Source organism: Galeopterus variegatus, unplaced genomic scaffold, assembly GCF_000696425.1.
Source record: "Galeopterus variegatus unplaced genomic scaffold, G_variegatus-3.0.2 Scaffold4375, whole genome shotgun sequence".
Classification (NCBI taxonomy): domain Eukaryota; kingdom Metazoa; phylum Chordata; class Mammalia; order Dermoptera; family Cynocephalidae; genus Galeopterus; species Galeopterus variegatus.
In genome coordinates this window covers 156,193-175,793 of record NW_007730486.1, presented here as the reverse complement: position 1 = coordinate 175,793, position 19,601 = coordinate 156,193, and the positions used below count along the sequence as shown (strand labels likewise).

The following is a 19,601-nucleotide window of genomic DNA, read 5'->3' as shown; positions in this document are numbered from 1 at the left end:
CCCGGTGTGTTGCCCCCGTACCGGGCCGGGGACCGGCGACGGGATCGCAAGCCTCGGCGTTGCTCCCGTGCCTCGCTCAGCCAGTGAGCGGGAGCCGGTCTGTACGTGGGATCCGAACCATCGGACGGGAGCGCTGCCGCGCTTCCCAAGCGGCGCACTATCCAGTGCGCCACCGGGCCGGCCCCAGAAATTCATTTTTAAAAGCTTCCCAAGAGAGGATTGGAGACGTGAAGTTCTTGATGTTTTTTTTTTTTTATTCTCAACAGTTCACAAGAGCGTGATTCCCAGGCTTTCTCAGCAATATACCCCACTTCCTGATATACTTACCACTGAGGGTGAATTTTCTTTTTGCAAGAAGAAAGTTTTGGTGAAGAGTTATCCAACAGCAAAAGGACCTTGTGTCTATTCAAATAGGTAAGTCATTTGTGCAGCGGATGGGGAGGGAAGTAGCTTATGTAGAAAGTGCTAAACAGTATTTCATTTATTGTGAGTGGGACTCTAGAAATGGATAGTATGTATTTCACTAAATATCAAGTTGAATGATCCTTGTCATTGATGATCTTCCAATTATAGATTTGATTGACAGCTCTTCTGTTACCAGCTGAGTAAACCTGAACACGCCACTTAAATTCTCTGAACCTCAGTTCTTCAAGCTATAAAATAAAATTTCGTAGGAAAAAGCTTTGTAAATAGAAGAGAGTATACAAAATAAAAATGTAACTATCATTGCTTATTGTCTTGTTGCTGTTATAAAATTCTTCAGAATAGTTAGTGGCCTGGTGTTTCATGGGGCTTTTGAGCCATAGAGCTGGTTCTGTGGGTTTGGGGACTTCGTCTTGAGTACTGGGAGTGGGAGGCACTCCCTACCTGCCTCCCCTCCTTCTTTTGGCTGCTGATATCTGCCACCTGCTTTTTGGGTGTTGGGGGAAGGGACGGAAGTTAAAGATAAGGTCAAGGAAAGAAAATAAAAACTACCTGTATTTGCTCTTATGGCAAATATTGTATTAAGTATTTGGATACATTACTTCCCTTAAGCCATATCCCAAACCTTGTAAGGTGGGTGTTATCCCTACCTCAACATGTTTCCTCAAGTGACAGGACCCCTTAGGGAGTCACTTGAAAGAAGATAAAAACTACCCTCATTTATCGCAATTTGAGAGATTGTTTTAGATGGTGGGAATTTGAAGTTTCTTATTTTTTTCTAATTTCTTACAATGCACATGTACAGCTTCTGTAACAAAGTGTTTATTTAAAATGAATATCGGATTTTAAAAAATTCTTTGTTGAGCACCTACAGTGAACTAGGTGCTGTTTTAGATGCTCGTACACATCAATGAAATAAGCAGGTGCAGATCCCTGCCCTTGTGGAGCTTGTTTTCTAGCATGGGCGGAGATATAATAAATAGCGCACATAATAAGTACATTACTAGGATATTTGAAGCCATGAGAACATGGGAAAAAGAAAAAGTATAGCCGAGTAAGGGGGGATTGAGAGTGCTGGGTGAGGTGGGAGTCCAAACAGCAGTGTTAAGGAGAGTGGCCAAAGTAGGTCTCACTGAGGACCGACAGAGGTCAGGATTAGCCCTGGGCACGTTCTAGACAGAGGAAGCAGCTGACCTGAAGGCACTAAGGAGGGAAGGAGGGAAGCATCTGGCTTGCTCCAGGCAGGGCAGGAGGCCGGTGTGCTGGAGCACAAAGAGAGAGAAGGAGAGTGGTGGGAGGTGAGTTTGGAGAGGCAATGTTGTTTTCTTCTTATCTACCTGCTTTATTCTAAATGCGTTTTCTCTGCAGTTACAATACACACATACACAAAAAATAAATACATCAGACCTTCACTACCATATTAGTTTGTTAGGGCTGCCATAACAAAGTACCACAAGCCAGATGGTTTAAAACAACAGAAATGTACTGTTGCACAGTTCTGGAGGCTACATGTCCAAAATCAAGTTAGGGCCATGCTCCCTCTGAGACATGTGGTGGGGATCATTCCCTGCCTCTTCCTAGCTTCTGCTGGTTGTCAGCAACCCTTGGCATTCCTTGACCTCCAGCTGCATCACTCCAGTCTCTGTGTCTGTTGTCACATGGCCCTCTTGCTGTGTGTCTGTGTCTTCACATGGCCATCTTCCCTCTTCTTATAAGAACACAAGACATAATTGGATTAAGGGCCCACCCTGCTCCATTTGACCTCATCTTAACTAATTACATCTGCAGTGACCCTATTTCCAAATGTCACATTCTGTGGTACTGGGGATCAGTCAGGTCTTCAACTTATCTTTTTGGGGGACACAATTCAACCCATCACAGCCACATTAAGTAACAAACAATAGATATTACTCTTCCCATCTTACAAGTGGGGAAAACAGGCTCAGAAAGGTCAAATGACTTGCCAGAGTCGGTAATTGAAAGAGCCAGGTCAGTGTGATTGCACTATCCTGCTCATGTGCTGCTGTGGCCAAGACACAGGACGAGCTGGCAGGGGACCACCCTGGCAGAAAACAGGCTCAGAAAGGTCAAATGACTTGCCAGAGTCGGTAATTGAAAGAGCCAGGTCAGTGTGATTGCACCATCCTGCTCATGTGCTGCTGTGGCCAAGACACAGGACGAGCTGGCAGGGGACCACCCTGGCACACATACGGTATGCAGCTTCCATCCATGTTGTTTAACCCCAAGATAGCTCAAAATTGATTTTCTCTCTCAGCATTCCTATCAGAGGGAAAATAGAGGCCCCTCCATAACCCGTTCCCCATTTTGCATTTCATCTCAAAGTATGGCAAACATAAGAAACAGATGCTTTTTCTGTCTTTTGGGAATTTTTCCAGGAAAATAATACTGCAATTTCTGTGGCGTGTAGAACATTTTGTGACAGGACCACATGTTTTTTTGTAACACAACATATATATATATATGGTTCTCTGAGTCAATTGGCTTATTGCAATAGGATTAAAGGATTTTGAAAGCATTTACTGTATTTTGCTTCTTCATTATATTTTAAGATTCCTTTTAAATAGGAAACTTGTCTAGCCATTTGTGAGTTTCGGTCAACCTAGAGCCTTTTATTTCAAGCGTAGTCTTGAAGGATACACCTGAGAAAGGAAGGAGACACCAAAACCAAACCGAACACCTTTCCATGCCCTAGAAGGGCACACAGCAAAAGAGAAACAACCCTGGGCTAGGCTGAATGTGGATCAAGTGACCAAAGGCTGTCGTGCCAGGAATGTTTAAATCCTGGTCAAGGAAAGCTCAAAGCTAAGTGTTAGGTCTGGGAGGGGAGACAAAGCCGAAGCAGGGAAAGTCAGAAGGTCAACACCAGAAAGATTAGAGATCAGAAGTAGAGCGTGAAACACGGTGACATGGTGTGGTTTGGAAGGGTGGTTGGGGGAGGGACGGGAGGTGAAAAGGAGAGGTGTTGGGTAAGCCTGGGTGTCCTCCTACCTGCTTTTCCTAAATATGGGTTTAGCCATGGTTTTGGTTACTTGGTCTTATTGTTTCCTTTTAAGGTCCCTTTTTTTAACCTCTGTTTTAAATGTGTGTTTATTCCCCCTAAGCTTTTGGGCTTCTCTTTCCACTTACCAGGTGATTGCTTTGTATCTGCACATTGAAGCATATGTTCTTCTTACTATAAAAAAGAAAAAAAGAAAAGAGCTGCCTCTCTTCCTAAGATCCTTTTGCTCTCTGTTAAAATTTACCTTCTTTGATTCTGAAAGTGTGTGGAAATAGCAAGGTCTTCATATTCTTCTAATGAATTAAAATGACCTGCAGTCCTTGCTGTCACCACCACGGAAAGCCACTCTGCACAACACAGCCAGATCACACAGGTCTGGTTGGGGTTTTAGAGTCTAGTAAACACAGGTCTACTCAGTTGACTTTTGCTAATCTAGCTGGCACTTTGTAACTGCAGATAAACAGTTGCTGCTCTTGCTACTGCTGCAGCTGCTGATTGTGAAGTTAGACTACATGCGCCAAGCAAATCAGGGGTCATTGGTTGGATTACTTCTCTGCTACAAACATTCTGGGAAGTAGGAGGTTTTCACAAGAAAGGTCAAAAGTGACAAACAGTGGAATTTAGAAGACCTGTTTAATTTCTCTTATCACTGTGGAATTGGAACAAAATCCTCCTTATTTCTACCATCCAGTAGTGGTTGAATGTTGAGCAATGAGAAATAATGAGTCCTTTAATTATAACACATTTAAAAAAAATATTGAGGTGAAATTCACATCACATAAAGTTAACTATTTTAAAGTGAACAGTTCAGTGGCATTTAGTACATTCACAATGTTGTAAAACCATCAGATCTGTCTCATTTCAAAACATTTTCATCACCCCCAAATAAAACAGCGCATCTGGTAAACAGTCATCCCCCAATTTCTCCCTTTCCTCATCCCCTGGTAGCCACCAATCTGCTCTCTGTCTCTATTGCTTTACCTATTCTAGGTATTTCTATAAATGGAATCATACAATATGTGACCTTTTGTGTCTGGTAAAACACTTATTTTTAATTACAAATCACTTATTTTTTCAATCTTATCATTATGCTGGGAGAACTGGGGTGCTCTGGGACTATTAACATTTGTCTAATTAGGACCTCCAAGAAGAAAGCCCCTTCAGGAATACCTGTTTCTCCTCAAATGCTAGTGGGCTTCTCTTCATGAGACAGATAGTTTAGAATTAAGTTACTTAATCTGCAAGGATATGGCTAATTCGACTTTACCTTATCTCACTTCTGTCATGGGGCTAATCCCCTCTGGCACCCTCTCCTCTCCACCCCCGACTTATGTCATTGGTCTAGTGGTCTGAAGTCCAATTTATTCCATCATCCAAATGAACCTGTAATTGATATTTTGGCATCGGGATAGCTAGAGATTATATTGCCAGCCTAAGCAACAAAGCATAGTCTCTCCCAAGGGAGTTAAATGATACCAGCCGTTGAAGATGAAAATTTGAGGAATACTTTACACTGTCATCTCTTGGGGGACTGATGAGCCATCCCTCCTCCCTTCTGTCCTCGGTGAAATAGAGGCTGCTCAGGGAGGGCTCTGGGTTGCAGACAGCAGAGGCTTGAAATAAGATTCCTCTCTCCATCTGCCAGACGTAACCCAAGATGAGTTGCACAGATGAAGCTGGCAGAAAACGGGAGACCGGATGGTAAACAAGCTTCTGAGGGGACTGAAATTCTAGTTAAATCCTTTTGTGGTAGCAAAAGAGCCTGCTGGTCTAGTAATGCAGAACTGAGGAATTATTTTGGTGTAGGGCTAGTGGTTCAGCGAATGCAACCTCTCTAAGTTCCTTTCCATAGACCTCCTGGGAGTGTTGTGTCATTAACTTGCGCCATGGGACCATAATTAAATTCAGGACGAATGGTGCTTATTCCATACTGTATTATGTGGTAGGTAGGACTGAATCATCAACTGCCTGCTCCAAAATGTCTCTTCCAGGAGCCTGAAAATACCACCCTTAGAGTAAGTAATGGTGTTGACAACAAACCAGTGGAGTGATGGGGATGGGTGGGGCATTTTGGTAGATTCCTTTCCCCCTCCCTCACCAGCCCCTTTCCTTCTTCTCTTCCTCTCTCCTTTAACATGAATGGAGCTTGTTAGGGGCCAGACACTGTGCTAAGGGCCAAGGACATGAAATAAGACCCTGCTGTCCAGGAGTTCATGGTCACTTCCCGCTTCCTGTCGTCTGCATTGTGTTCTCCTGCTATTACACAGGACTGGAAGTAGCTGTGCACTTGTCCTTCTCCCATAGGAGGAGGTAGCTTCTAAAGGCCAGGGTCCTTCCTGCCTTTAAGCCTTTGAATCTAGCATTGCCCTAGCAAGTTCTTAGGGCATTGCCATGTGAACTGAACTTCATCGAATTGAATTCAGATATGTAAACAGATAACCAGATAAAATGTGATTAGTGACATTTGAGAGAGTTTTGCACAGAGTGCTGGGGATCACAAAGGGCAGAGTAAACAACTGCCAAAGGGAGCCCAAGGGCCTCCCACAGGTGACACTTGAGCCATCTTGAAAGATGAGAAGGTGTTTGCCAAGCAAACAAGGGGGGCACACAATCTCCAGAGGTCACACTTAGGCAAACATGTTTCTCTGGAGGGGCCCTTTGATCCTTTAAATCCTGCCCTTTCTTTTTTTTAATGTAACTTCAGAAAATAACTGCCTGATTGCCTGCAGCTTTGGATCAAGCCTGGGGACAGTATAGGCATCTTTTGTAGAAAGTGATAACCTTACTTTTAAGAGCTAAGGACTTTAAAAAAAAAAACAAAAAACTATTTAATTCCTACCCCTAAAATGCTTCCTATTTTAATCTTCCTTTTCCTTATTAAAATAAATAAAATTGTATTTCTTTTTCTAAATTGGCTCAAGTGGAGCTAAGATCTCACTTCCATGATCCTTTCACCATTTCAATAGATTTACGCACACTCAGTGCTTATCACAGAAAAGGCACTGCTCTGGACTCTAGGCTTACAGGGAACAAACAGTAAGAGAGTTGCTGCTCCCAAGAAGACCAGAATTGACACCAAATGGAAAGCTAAAGTCAGCATGGAAATGGTCCTCCCCTACTGTTTATACGAAAGCAAAATCTTTTGGTTATATGCATGCACACAGAATCAGTATTAAACTTTTTGAAATAAATGACTCTTATCCTGAGCTGAAGTTCAGAGGACTAAGGAACAGTGAAGAAAGCTGTACTGTGACTGGAAGATTTACCAGAAGGAGGAAAAAGCACCTATAATCTAAACTTTACTGGGCACATACTTTAAGAAGCCTCAGAAAGTTCATTCTATGTGAAAAAATACTTCCAAAAGGAGTATTTAAGACACACTTAAATTTTATATTAAGGATTTGGTTATATATATGTATGTATTTTAAAAAACATATTTTTCATTTTACTATCATTTATTTGTGATAAATGTTGGTGTTTTATTAGAACTGGAACCCCAATTACTTAAATTTTATATTAAGGATTTGGTTATATATATGTATGTATTTTAAAAAACATATCTATCATTTTACTATCATTTATTTGTGATAAATGTTGGTGTTTTATTAGAACTGGAACCCCAATTTATAATTCTTATTATTGCATAAATAAGGATGTGGTTTACTGGGACTTGACATGCTTTCCCCATCTAGGAACAACTTAGTTCCTGAGTCGGGTTAGTGCCTGTAACAGGCAAGAGTGCTCATCCTAATGCTACTTCAGAATGCTCTGTCTTCTCTCGCTATCTCTTCTGGTCAATAGCCTCGCTGTCCTCAAGGACAAATTCAAATGCCAACTCCTCCACAGTTTACTCTCTGATATCCCCCCTGCCAGAAGTGATTCTTTTTTTTCCTCCAAACTTCCACAGTAGCTCATTCATCTTTCTCTCTCTCATACATACACAGAGCTTAATATTTCCTACCTGGCCCATGATTTTTGGTATATATGTCATATTCCCTACTAAATGAAAACCTCCTGGAGTCACCAATGTTTTCCTTTATGTCTCTATATCTCATCCACCAACCCTCATCCCAACAATATTAAGCCACATTGGACACTCACTAATAATTCAGTGAATGACTTAAGTGGATGGAATTTCCATCTAGATAAGTGTGCACAGGAATGTCTATGTCTCTTCCCACTGCCATTATCCATAGCATAACTCCTTAAACCCTTGTTTCCCAAGTAGGTTCCATGGAACAATAATTCCTATGAAAGTTTAAAAAAATATCACTTAAAATGTCTGTGGCTCAGTACTTTTGGGAAATTTTGATTTCATCAAAGTTAAACAGTATTTTTTATTGTGGGACTTCTTAAATTGTAGGCATTGAAAAGGAGATAAAGTGAATATGTTTTCCAAAATTATTTGACCATGGAAACCTTGATATTTTTTCTTGGAATGTGCACTAGTTTCCTTCTGCTGTTGTAATAAATTACCACAAACTTAGTGGCTTAAAACAATATGAAGTACAGTTCTAGATGTCAGAAGTCTAAAAGGAGTCAGCAGGCTGTTTCCTCCTTCTGGATGATTTAGGGAAGAATCCCTTTTCATGCCTTTCCCATTTTCTAGAGGCTGCAAGCCTTCCTTGGCTTGGGGTCCCTTCCTCTTTCTTCACAGTAGGCTGCCTAGCATCTTCTAGTCTCTCTCTTTCTGTGTGATCTCTGCCTTCGTTGTCACGTCTCCTTCTGTGACTCTGACACTCTTGCCTCCCTATTATAGAGACACTTGTGACTACCCAGATAATCCAGGCTGATCTTCTCATCTCAATATCCTTAACTTAATCCCATCCGCAGAGTCCCATTTGCCAGGTAAGGTAACATAGTCACAGGTTTGGGGATTAGAAAGTGGACATCTTTGGGGAGCCGTTACTCTGCCTACCCCAGGACAGATGTTCTGCAGCAGCACTGCCAGCAGGTAGGGGGATAAGCCTCCATTCCCCAAGGCAGACCTGTGGGGAGCACCACACCACCAATTAGGACGTGATTTCTAAGGGAAAATGAATTGTGAGGTGTGGGACAAAACAAATTGACATCTGTTATACAAAACCATGGAAAAACTGGGAACTCTCTGTGTAGTAACCTTGGTGGTGATAACAGTAAAGACACTGGCAGCTTTCTTGCAAACGAACCTGCTTAAACTCTCTTCTCTTAGTCCCAGATGTGTATATAGTTCTTGTTTCTTAATATATCAGGTGAATTGTATGCTAGAACTGCCCAGTAGGATTTTGTTTTGTCAAAGTTTTTCAAGGCCTTTTAATCTGTATATATATATGTGAACCTACTGTACGTTGAAATAAGAGCAAACTCATCATTTTATAATGTTTACTCTTTGTTCAAGAAGGTACACTGTGCTGGGAGCTTTAACTTTTAACCATGTCATGTGCACTGCCCAGCAGATTTCAGCAACATCTATCCAATACTATAGTCAGTAAGTGGAGCATGATACAAATGTTAAATGGAAACATAGTATATGAGGAAGTTAATAATATGAAGACTTGTGGGAAGAGGTTGACCATGAGGAAAAGTAGAGAAATGAAATAAGAGATGAAAAGAAAGCAGACCAAGGATAGAGAAATGATTAAATTCTGACAAATGTCATGAAAAATGTGTTTTAAAGGTTTTAGGAAAGAAAACAAACATAAACATTTTCCTATGCAGAGGAAACCAGGTAATCTAAGGAAGATATTTGATTTCAGATATGCAGAATGAGAAGACTTTTTCCTAATCTCATAAAAGTGGATGTTTTCTTCCAAAACACAGGCATGAAAGATCTTTGAAATTCCACATAGATAAGATATCTGACATTAAAAGGGAGTGGCATAAGATTAATTCATGTTAGCCTCCCTTCACCCACGCAGACAACACTATTTTACGAGTTCCTGCAGGACAGGGACAGTGTCTGATTACTCTTTGAATCCTCAGCCTTAGTGTGTAGTTCGGCATATTGCAGTAATGTGATTGCAGAGTTAGTCCCTTCCTGCATATCACAGCACTGATTCATTTAGAGGAGACTATTTTTAAAAAAGGGTGTATGAGAAAAGAAAAATAAAAAGTATGATATGAAGTAGACTACCGAGACTTTCAAAGGACATGTCTAGAGATTTTCTCCACTCCCGAATTGTTCATTTCACTACAGCATATAATTTCCCCCCCAAATATATGCAGTATGAGTAAAGAATAACAAAAGAATATTGAGATTCAGATGTTGATATTAAGTTATGAGAAGCATTCTTCCACAAAATTGCAAATTGCTACTCGTGTGCCCAGTGTCATGTATATAATCTCAGGGACTCACTTGCTAATAGTCAAATTGGCATATACTAAATCAAAGAATGTGTATAGGCTATTATGTTTTATTTGGAAGATCAGGCCAAAGAGTTTCTATTTTTTTTAATATTCCCCTACTGGAACATTTTCTATCCTGCCCCTGTTGAGACTGTAAATTTGCTAAGAACAGACTATGACTTACACTTCTTTTTCTAAAATCTGTTTGCACAGTTTGATATTCATTGGCATTCGGTAAGTAGTTGATGGCTTGGATTAAATGGAAAAATATACCAATATGGGCACTACAAAAGTCAGTGTGAGTAGGCATAAAATGATTACAAACACGTTCTCATACACAGTAAATTATATTGATATATTTTTCCATCTCCTTACTAACATTCCATGATTAGACAGATAGATTGTAAAAGGCAAAGTCACAGGCAATACTTTACAGTATACAGTGGCAATAGATTCTACAAAAGAGAACATGTAACTGATCTCAGATCAATCCAATGGAGGGCATGTGTACATCAGGCCCAGGAAATTGCATTCAAAAGCAATACTGTGCCATTCACAGCAATGTGACAGTGGTCGCAAAGAAAAAGTAGTGAAGCTTCAAAATATTCAATTCTTCAGTGATGATGGGATTTAAGGTTAGCAAGTACACAGTAATTAAGCTAAGGAAGCAGCTAAGAGATACATAAAAGGAATCAAAATGGAATAAGGAACAATTAATATTACAGTTTATGTTTCAGAGGTATGCAAAGTGAAAGGTAAAACTATGGTGCCATGGTCTGAATGTTTGTGTCCTCTCCAAATTCACATATTAAAATCCTAACCCCCCAAATGATGGTATTAGAGGCTTGCGGGGAGTGATTTGAGATTAGTGCCCTTATGAAAAAGGCCCAGAGAGCTAGCTAGCTCACCCCTTCTACCATGTGAGGACACAGCTAGAAGGCACCGTCAGTGAACCAGGAAGTGGGACCTCACCAGACACTGAATCTGCTGGAAACTTGATCTTGGATTTCTCAGCCTCCAGAACTGTGAGAGTAAATTTCTGTTGTTCACAAGCTACCTGGTTTGTAGCATTTTGTTATAGCAGCCTGAATGGACTAAGACACATGGGAGATAGAGATAGTTTTCTGAAAGTGGGTTGACCACCTCCTGTGGTTAGAAGCTATTGGACAGATCTGGCCAATTCCAAATGAAGAGATGACATTTATGCTGAGACTGTGTGGAGTTGTCATAGCATTAAGTTTGATAACATTAAGAGAGGGATGGAAATAACACATTTAGAGCTTTTTAAAGGAAGAGGGTTTTTTTGTTGTAGTGTTGATAGAAAGTGTAAAAAAAAAAGTATTCCATTTGGTATTTTATTTAGTATTCTATTTGGTATTTTTCATGGATGATGTGAGTCCTTTAAAAGAATAAGACCTTAGTATGGAACAGGTTGAGAAAAAGATATTTTGAGCTTAAGGAAATACATCGTACTGTGATATTCAAGTAGGGAGGAGATACAGCCTGCTTAATACAACCACTGTGCCCATTTCAAGGCGAACAGGGGAGAGTAGTCAAGCATGGCTATAAACACGTAGGGAAGAAATGCACAAATGCTTCATGGCAAATATCGTAAGAAGCAGCTGATAAAAGCTATACAAATTCCAGAGATCAAAAGTTTAAACTTTATGGAATTGCAGAGAAATGAATGCTTCAAAAATGTGGTTGGTACTGGAAAATATATAAGAAAAAATAGAAGAAAGGTTAAAAAATATGACATCATGGTATTATGACAAGTTAGGTGGTTGCTCTTAACAAGTAGAAAGATAGTGCCAAAGGAAACTATGGGCATAAGCTAGAAAAGCATGTGGAATTTAATTTTTCTAAAGAAACAACTTAAAATGAAAATGCATTATAACTGACAGTACAGGAGGATACAAATTGACCTTATATAAATTTAAATGTTTCAAAGTTATTTTTGCCTTAGTTTGTCAATCAAGGATATTTTTTTTCTAGTAAACAACCTCTATGAGAATATCTGTGAATGAATAATATCTGCAAAGAATTTTGAGTTACTGGGAAAATAATGCAGAAATGATAGAAGACATGATTATTATTATCCTGCTTTATGTCTGTTCTGTTATCCTGAAAATATTATGAGAAATTCTAATATGCTAACAATATAAATCTTTGAATATTAGAGATCATTTTGAAACAGAATAGATGAAATGTGAAAAGGTTGTAAATTTGGTAGGGAATGTTTTTCTTATATGTAGCTTGGGGATTAAGTAGTTTCATTCAGTATAAACATTGACTCTGTTAATACTAGAAAGGAAAGTTTCCCTGAACTAATCCTACCTTTCTTTTTCAGGTGTGAGGAATATAGTAAATTCCTCCCTCAGGACAAGGGTCAGCAATTTGATGGAGACTATAATTCAGTGAATGTGCAGTTTTTTATAGAGTATGAAAAGCAATAATAATTTCAGTGTTTTATTACAGGTATCACACTTTGTTTCCTCCATCTCTTCCATTTTATTATATATTTTATGCACCAACATGATGAAAGGTAAAGTGATTTCTTTCACTGGCAGGGACAGAATTGATAATATAAGTGTAGGACACTTTTCCCCCTCAATTTCGTAAGATTTGTGCTCATAGATTTGCATGCTATACTTTTTGTTTCAGTAACATTTAACAAAGTCATGGCCTCGGAGGAAATTAAACTTACAAAGAATGTTCATCATGAGGCTCTGAGTGCTGACGGTTCAGGTATGGTACAAAGTGGCTGCTCTGAGTTGCAAATTAAAGAGACAGAAGCCATCTTTTCCCTTTTATTTTATATGTACAAAGACACCGGGATTTAACCATAGATGTAAAGGGCACAGCAAAGCACTCAGATACAAGCAAAGCAAAGGAAAGGTGGCTGAGACAGATACAGTTCATCCTCTACTCTAAACTCCTGGGAGAGCTCTTAGGCTCTTGCTCTTCACCTAGTGATTCTCTCTTTATGTATAATTCTGTCATGCTTGATTATCTAATCTCTCATCTCATAAGCACAAGAAGCAATAAATTAGAAAAGAGAATGAGAATCAGATTCAACAATCTAATAAGAAGTGACAGTTGAAAGTGTGAAAGAATGAGGCAGAAAACTTATTCTAAAATAGGCACAAAAATGTTTTAGGCAGAATGGCCATAGGGAGGGACAGACTGTCCTGTCTATTTCACTTTCTCCTGAAGACATCATTTTATTGAATCTAAGTTTAATAGTAATGGCCCTGAGACAGCAGGTATTTTATTCAGTGTATAATCTATTATAGAAAAATTTCCATCTAAAATGCTTTAATTTAAAAAATTTTTGATACTGATAGGAATAACATTTAATTAACCTCATTCTTTAACAATACTAGATAAATGAGAGTTATCATATTACATTGAATAAGCCTTAAAATACATCTATTTGTATAAGTAGTGATCGGAACATTTTGATTTTAAATTCCCATTTTAATATTTTTTTTTCTGCAAAATTCCTTCAGTTACTTACAGGGAAACTGGCAATGATTGGATTCACCCCCCTTTCTTGGTAGAGATAAAAAGATGTGTATACTAGTTCATTCTTGCTGGTTAATTTCCTGTGTGATATATTTTTCCCTGTTTTATTTGATCTAGAGCAGAGTTTCTCTTCCTTTAAACAAAATAGTAGGTTGAAAATAGCTTATTTAGATATTACATGCCTTTCTCTTTAGGAAAGTAGAAATCAAAACTAGGATAAAGAAGAGCTAGGGAAGACATTCTGTATTATGCTAACACTAAACTTCTCTCCCTCCCTTCTCTCTCATCCCCACTTCACCAGCACACACCCTCAGACCAACACATGACTTTACTGGTGTGTTTGTGAAAGCCAGGCCCCAGTATAATTTTCTGTGACTCAGGTGATAAAGCTGTCACCACATCTCTATAGAGGTTACAAAGTCTGTTAGACCTCCCTATTTCTGTATTGTGTAGAGTGATTTTTTTTTTTTTTTTAGGAAATGTATTTTATTTTTCTTGGTTATATGACTGCCTTGACTACATTGTTTCTTATCTTTCCTCATTAGAAATCACAAATTTACTTTGCTCTGCGATTCATCTGCACAGTTCTACAATTATTTGTTGTTATTTGTGGGCATAAAGAAGTATATTTCTCAAGTATCTCTTATTTAAATCCCAAATAAAGCATATCTCATTTTTGGATTAAAAAGAACATATATATAAAATGGCAATATACTTGCCGTACATTTTAAGCTATCATTTTTTTGAGACATGAGAAATTGTGTGGCCCATTGACCATGAACCTCAAAAAGAAGAGAGGAGAGGGCACTTTTCTCCTGAGGAAATTTGTGTTATCATAGGTCTTTGACGTTAGGACTTGGCTGTAGCATTTAATCAGGGAAGAAGCAGACAGGCAATGATCTCATTCCAACTCTTCCATGATGTAGCAAGATACATATATTGTATGTATCTACTCTGTATTGTATGTATCTATATTGTATGTACAACTCTTCCATGATGTAGCAAAATACATATATTTTGACCCATCTGTTCCTTAGGTGGGGTGGAGGTTAGTTTAGTATGGAAATAGGAAGAAACAGAGAAAAAAATTAGAAAGTGTACACCAAACTGCTTATCACCTGTGAAGAAGTAGAAGCATAAAACCTTCCAAAAAAGAGCTCTTATTCTCTATGAGAGTTGTTTATTACTTACTGTAGGCCAGTGACTCTGCTGTATGTTACTTCACACCAGTCATTTTTCTTAGAGCCATGGCCATGTCCCTTTAGTATTCCTGAGCAAGGGCCTGCTGCCTGATGCACACAGAAGCTAGTACCATGGTTCTGATTTTTGTGAGACAAAAAGGCTTTATTGTGAGGTCAACCAGCAGGGAGACAGGAGGCAATGCTCTCAAATCTGTCTCCTGGAACCAGGGGCTGGAGAGGTTTTTAAAGGATTGGTAAGGTTCAAGGACTGGGGATTGGCTGGCTCCTGTTCAGACCACATGACTAGGCAAAGGGTGATTGGCTGGGTCTGAGTCAGTCCATGTGACTCAGGCAGGGGCTGATTGGTTGAGCCTGAATCCAGTCCTTTGGTGAAGGATTTTCAGGTTCTTGTGGTGCCCAAGGTCATCCCGAGGGCAGGATCCTTCTCTGCACATGCTCAGCTTACACTGTGCGAGATAACTTATAAAACTTGAGGTGGGAAGATAAAACCAGGTTCAGCTAGTTTTAAAGTTTCAATAGGAAGAAAAAGAAAATTTGTTTCTTCCTCATGCTGACTTAAAAAAAAAAAAAAAAGACAATGAAAGATTTGTGTCCTTAAAGTTGAAGGGGAAAATAAGTGGCATAGAAAAAATACTGTATTTTAAAAACAAGACCAAAGTACTAACCTCGGGGTACTAGTTTTGGTTTTGGTGACTGGTGATTCAGATTTAATAAAATCTGTACAGCCATGTATTGCTTGGTGTTCAGTAGAAAATTTCCTGTGTTTTTCATTCGTCACGTGGACTTCCTTATATTTTACCAGCTTCCAGGATTTTGTTTGTGTTTTGGTGGGCTCCTTTTCACCTCTTCTGGAATGAAATGATATATAGGGGCAATCAACCCGCACAGCTTAACACATGCATAGTAAGTTAGATCACTCCTAAAAAGGGTTGTGTCCAGTCACGGATGCTCCTCCAAAGTTACACTGCATGGGAAGATGATCAGGAAAAATAGCCACTTGAATGAGATGTAGCCCACAAAAATACTATCAAGGTAGCAAACCAAAAGTAGAAGTGCTGAAATTTTGTGGCAAATATTGTGTAAAGCAGGGCACTAGCTCCAATTTGCAAATCTTTGGTCATATAAATATTTTCATTCTAATAGCACTATTTCCATGCTTTTAGCGGTAAGTTAATTTAGGCATGAGGAACAGGCTTGGTTAGAGAGAACCTAACATTTCTTTATGCCCTTAGTTTGAAGTCTAACCCATATTGGTGTGATTCATGCCTCACTCCCTAAGAACTTTATCCTTCCAGAAAGAAGTTTTCTCTTCCCTGAGCTTCCAAGGACAGATTTCACATCACTGAAAGTTAATTTAAACTTCTGACTTCTAGGATCTCAAATAAAGGGTAGTATCTCTTTTCCATAGACCCGACTGCCATGACACAGAAATATTATTTTGTTCCCATTTGTTATTTGGGAATAAAAATGGATTTTATTTTTATATTTCCTTTCAAAGAGTAGAAACTTGAAAACATTCAGAAGTCTATTTTTACCGAATTTATGATAGCTGAACAGTTTTACTTTTATCTCAGTGATTACTCTGGCTTCTTTTGTAGCATCCTACATGCAGTATTTGTTGCAAGTTCTCCCTTTCTTTGTGGCTTAGCATTCAAACAGAAGGTTCTAAGAGAGCAGCCAGCCCCCAGAGAGCTCTCATCCATTCTATTATGCTGTTGATAGGTGGAATTAATTTATTCTCTGTGGTTTTTTAATTAACTTAGGACTTAATTTTTTTTTGTATGAAATAGTTTAACACAATGAAATCTCCATTAATCATCAGCTGGGAACCCAGAAGCTGAGCCAGATTAGAAAGAGAAAGAATGGCTATCTCTTAGGATACTCTCTCTCCCAGTGTTAACACTGAAGCAGACTGGGAGCACAGAACACTCTACACGGGGCTCTGGAAGTTGCCCTAGAATAAAACTTACCCAGAAGTTTTTTAATATGCTGACACCAGTTTCACAGATACTTTAGGAAGCCACTTTGAACCATATACTCATCAGTTATCATTGCCAAGAACAAGGGGTTGGAAAGAGGGTTATCATGCTATAGCTTTTATGTATTCTACTGCCTTCCAGAATTTCCAACATAAAATTAATAGAAAATTAACAAAGAATGCACCGTAGTATTTTTTTAAAATAGACTTTATTTTTAGAGTAGTTTTAGATTCTCAACAAAATTAAGCAGAAAGTATAGAGAGCTCCTATTTACCCCCTTTTCACACTGTATGGTATTTTAACTTTTAAAATTCACTTAAAAAACAAAACAAACAGTCTTTTTGAGACATAATACACATACAGTAAAATTCACTTTTTAAAAGTATACAATTCAGTGTTTTTTAGTATATTCAGACAGTTATGCAACCGTCATTACTGTCTAATTTCAGAATTAAAATTTACTTGTAAACGATAGAATTAAAATAGCATTTAGGGAGTTTAAAGAAAAGGGGAAAAAGAAATACTCATCCCCAAAACACACTTTTCATACCAAACTCTTGTTATTTTTTATGCATTTTATTTTAGCTTTTTTGAATATTCACATATTTTTATATGGACTAATGAGAATGTTGTATGTAATTATTTTTTAAATTACTTATGAGAGTAAATGGCTCTGTCTTTTTAAGGCTGCTCACAGTGTGCTGGGGTGTGCTGTGATTCTTATTGCTGTGTCTACACATGAAATTATTTAAGTGAAGAAAATAACTTCATGGCTATGTATGCTGTGGTGTGATGCTTTCTGTTAAAACATCTCTCTTTGTATTTGAGCTTTCCGAGCACTGTTAAAGCTTTAGACTTTTGGTTATTAGTAAATGATAGATGTCTTTTATTCCTGTCTGCTGGGGTGTGAAAACAGTAAAAGCTTAAATTAATTAATAAAGCTGATATGTCCTTAGATGATGCTGTCCCCCCAAACTAAGGCACTGGGCACTGTGAAGAGTGATTTAAACTAGCATCTGTGGAGGAACTGAGCAGTGAGTATTTAAGAGTGAACAGCCAGAGGAAGACGGTCAATGGAAAAATGGACAGTGGGTATGAATACACTTACAGAAGTTTCACAAATGACCAAAAAATATATGAAAAGATGCTCAAGGGATGTGAATGGAAACATTTTTTCAAGACTCAGATTAGGAATAATTTTTACAAAATCAATAACGTTAAGTGCAATGAAGAATTTGGAAAAGTGGGCACTCATATCCTGTGAGAATGTACTTCATCAACCTTTTAAGAAGCTAATTTCATAGCATTTATTAAAATTTAAAGTTTCTATCCTCTTTAATTGAAGAATACCAAAGAAATTTGCATAAGTAATAGCATATATAAAAACACATGTACAGGGATGTTCATTGAAGCCATATTTCCAATAGCAAGAAGTTGGAAACAACCTATTGTCCAGCAATAGGAAAATTGGCTAAATAAATCATAGTACAGGCAGCCATTCAAAAGAATGAGTTACCTGTATGTGAATGCACTTTTATGTGAAAAGTGAAAATTTAATTCTCCTTTTATTTATGAAAAGTGTATTTGCAGATCAATCTTTTTGTGTGTGGGAAAACTGGGGTTGGAGAATATTTCACTTTTTATTTTATATGATTTTTTTCAATTGATTGGATTATGAGTGATTTTACTTGGGTTTTCTTTTTTTTTCTGTTTTTGCAAACTCAAAATTTGAAAAATTAAGCGACATTCTTAAGGCTTTCAAAGATGAAGGACTGCAACAATTTGAGGTAGGCTTTTAAAGTGTTGCCAAATAGAAGTTCTCAAGGAACTAACTTTAATAAATAGGTAAACACTGTTTCTTACTAGTGAATCAGTACTTTATACAGAAAAAGATGTTTCTAAAGTATATGGAAGTAGTTTTTACTCAGGTAAAACCTTTTGAAATAATTTTTCTTTTTCTTTTTTTTTCCTTTTTGTCTTTTTTCGTGTCCGGCAATGGATCGCAACCCTCAGTGTTGCGCCCGCACCGTACTGGGACCGGCAACGGGATCGCACCCCTTGGCGCTGCGCCCACCCCTCACTCAGCCAGTGAGCGGGAACCGGTCTGTATGTGGGATCTGAACCCTCGGCGGGAGCGCCACTGCGCTCCCAAGCGGTGCACTGTAGCAGTGCGCCACCGGGCCGGCCCTAATTTTTATTTTTCTAATCATGAAAGTAAAATACGATCATTATAAAACATTTCGAAAATAAAGGTGAATGTAAAGACAGTAAAAATACCTATAGTTCTGTCACCTATAGATAATAGTCAGCTAGGTCTTAAAGCCTCATCTGTGCTATCAATTTGAAATTTCAAAAGGTTTTATTTTCACTATGAGAGTACACTTCACCCTAATCACTTGTCTAATTACTGAATTAGTGGGGAGATATGTACAATATTAAGGAAGTTTCCTGAATAATTCCTAGAGAAAATTAGCTTTGATAATATTGCATATGATAATAAGAGTTAAAAGAGAAGGATAGAATGATGAAAGGTAAAAAGAGGGCGATAGAAGGGCAGACAAGTATGGCAATCTAATCCTAAAATTTTCACATTATTAAAGAAAGGAATATAAAATTGTCTGATAGAACCAGCCTGGAAAGAAATTTTTCTCTGCTTCTTGCACTGCCAGCCAGCCATAATCAGCAAGGAGCTGGCCAAGGGTGGAAGGGACCATCACCGACCACCTGCAGCACTCGTGTTATTTGTTACCTGGCGAGTAGTTCTTCTCTGAGTGACTTCTCACAATATACTCACATTTTTAGCAGATGCGATTGGTTTACAAAGTTAACCACTCTAAGTTTCTCACCCCTGGTGGTACAACCTCAGTCCTGCCTTCTCCATGATGGACCATGGGTGCTCTACCATTATAAGTCCATAGATTATAGGCGAGTCTGGTCAGTATCTTCTTGAGGTCCCTTCCTTCCTTCACCCTGCTGTCCAGAATTGCATATTGAACTCTGCTCCCAGAGGCTTCAGCATGGGGTAGTTTCTAATTCCTCAACACTTTGCTATGCCATCCTCACCTTCAGGAAGGGCCACATAATTTGCAGGGTCCAGTGCAAAATGAAAACGTGGGGCCTTTGTTT

General features: G+C 38.6%; 1 protein-coding gene across 3 annotated transcripts in view; it reads left to right on the top strand.

Moving 5' to 3' along the window:
- The first annotated feature begins 276 nt into the window (after positions 1 to 276).
- The window catches only part of KIAA1211 (KIAA1211 ortholog), a 149,050-nt gene continuing 129,725 nt past the window's right edge, over positions 277 to 19,601 (top strand). For all 3 annotated transcript variants that reach the window (XM_008587412.1, XM_008587411.1, XM_008587409.1), the window contains exon 1: positions 277 to 414. The gene's annotated coding sequence lies outside the window, so the exon portion shown is untranslated. The remainder of the gene's footprint in view (positions 415 to 19,601) is intronic.